This window comes from Tachypleus tridentatus, chromosome 13, assembly GCF_004210375.1.
Source record: "Tachypleus tridentatus isolate NWPU-2018 chromosome 13, ASM421037v1, whole genome shotgun sequence".
NCBI lineage: Eukaryota > Metazoa > Arthropoda > Merostomata > Xiphosura > Limulidae > Tachypleus > Tachypleus tridentatus.
Window position 1 is genome coordinate 62,072,560 of NC_134837.1, and position 2,782 is coordinate 62,075,341.

Here is a 2,782-nt window from a genome sequence, read left to right on the forward strand (position 1 = left end):
ATTACACTATGTGACACAAATATTGTTCCTGGATCGTATGTGTTATTTCTTAGTGCTTATGTTGTAAAAGTACAGAAAATAGCCATTATTCCTGTCAAACTTTGCTTTTGTGACCTGGATAACGAAATTTAGAAATGAACCTATTTTCTATGTAAAAACGGGCACATTTGAACATTTTCATTCACATAAGGACTGAATAAAACAACATATGAATCAAGATTTACATGTATTTATACTAAAGTTATATGAAAATGAACAAAAATGTTTAGAAGTGAGTAGTTTTTCAAGATTTGCGACTGTAATGTAAATCACTTTCACGTATCAACCCCCAAATATCGTCTCCCATCATATTTTCGTTATACGCTCCAAGGTCACAAAAGCAAAGTTTGAAGAGAAAAATAGGTTTTTTCCATTTACTTTGGGCATAAGCAATTGGGGAATAATACTTTCTGCCCAGGAACAAGAAAAAGTAAAAATTTCGTTACATAGTGTTATCTGTGTGCCTTTAGATATTACGAAGTGGCAGTGTTATGCTTGTGTGGTTAGGTTTATACCGCAAAACCGTGCGTCTACTGAGAAATAAAACAAAACAATTAAAACATAATTATATAAAATGCAAGTAATTAATTTTTTTTAGCCATATCCGTTAGAAAACAATAGTTTTCTTTAAATGAAACAAGTTTCTGTACTTTGGTTATGGAATTGAGTGGTTTTCATTTTATCTGTAACTTCTTGTTTGTTTGTTTTGAATTCAACATTAAGCTACACAATGAGCTATTGGTGTTCTCTTCACCACGAATATCGAAACGCGGACCATCGCGATGGAAGCTCGAAGACACACCGTTGTGCCACTGGAGTGATTTGTAACATTTTCTTTGGAAAGTATAAACAGTAATGGTATTGTATCTCAGGATGGCTGGTGTGGGTATTATCACTTTTACTAATAAAGCAGAGAACAACGTTTCAACCTTCTTAAGTTATCATGTTAATTAGACAGTTTTTAAGTAAGTTTCAACCATCTTAAGTTATCATGTTAATTAGACAGTTTTTAAGTAAGTTTCAACCATCTTAAGTTATCATGTTAATTAGACAGTTTTTAACTAAAAAAAGTGTTTACTGAATTTGTCTTCGCAAATTAAAAAAGTACTTTCTGTTTATCTAATCAATAATTTATTTCAAAGCATAGAATACCAAGGCGTCTCCAACCAATTAAAAAGATGTCTGGATGGTGCCTAGGCACGTTATGCGTCAACGCTCTCCATTGAGTTTTTTGTCTGTTTCTGTAACAGGTTGACTACCAATAGATTCCATCAATGAGCATAAACGATCGACCTTTAGGTAATTTTAAAATCAATCAAAGAACTTAAAATATACTGTTTTACTGTACACAGTTAAAATGGCCGTCAACTGTGTTCATTATGTTTTTTTTTCAGGAGTAACTTAACGCGACTAAGTTTAAACATTTCATTAGTTTTTGTCCAGTACGTGACTTCAAGCCTCCGTAGGCCGGGCATGACCACGTGGTTAAGGTGCTTGGCTCGTAATCTGAGGATCGCGGGTTCGAGTTCCCATGGTATCAAGTATGCTCGCCCTTTCAGCCGTGAGGGCGTTATAATGTGACGTTCAATCCCACTATTCGTTGGTAAACGAGTAGATCAAGAGTTGGCGATGAGTGGTAATGACTCGCTGCCTTCCCTCCCATCTTACACTGTTAAATTGGGGACGGGTAACACAGATATACCTCATGTTACTTATGCTTTGCGCGAAATTCAGAACAAACAAACATACCACCATACGACACTCTACCCTTTTTTTTCAATCTTCATGCTCCTCGCTGATACAGCGGTAAGGCTACGGAATTAAAACTCAGCAGACAGCACTATGTGGCCTTCTATAAGAAAATACACACACACCCTCGATCTTCAGTGTGTAAGGCAGATTTTCAAACCCGATTCAAAAGGCGGTTTCAAAGCTTTTTTTTTTTTGCGGGCGGTGGAGAGTGTGAGATAATAAACAATAATATGATAACGAATATTTCAGACTATGTACAGTAGTTTGTTATCTTGTGTGTGTGTAAGGAGTAAGTCGTCAAAGCTTGAATTATTTTCAAAGGTGGCACAGCACAAAAAAAAAAGTTAGAGAACCCTAGTGATGATAACCATCACGAAAGAAATACTTTGATAAATCTGTTATTTATTTAACTGTAAATAATTTGAAATAACGTAATGAATTTAAAGTTTTTGGATCTTCGTTTGTTTTTTGAATTTCGCGAAAAGCTACACGAGGGCTATCTGCGCTAGCCTTCCCTAATTTAGCAGTGTAAGACTGGAGTGAAGGCAGCTAGTCATCACCACCCACTGCCAACTCTTGGGCTACGCTTTTACCAACGAATAGTGGGACTGACCATAACATTATAATACCCTAACGGTTGAAAGGGCGAGCATATTTGGTGTGACGGGGATTCGAACCCGCCATCCTTAGATTACGAGTCGAACGCCTTAACCCACCCGGCCATGCCGAACCTTTTTTGGATCTTGAGGCAAATAACGTTCCTCTCATGAAATAAAATTAATACCATCTATATTTATTCATTTATTTTAATTAAAGGAACGTACTTATGTCACACCACTTATTTTGACTTTATCCCGTGGAACAAATAATAAAATACGGTTAAGATTTGAATGACAAAGTTAAAAATGCGCTGTTTTACAAATACAATGATAAGTGACACGAACAAAGAAATGCGCTAACCAATATCGAGTTTAAAAATTGGAAAGATTTG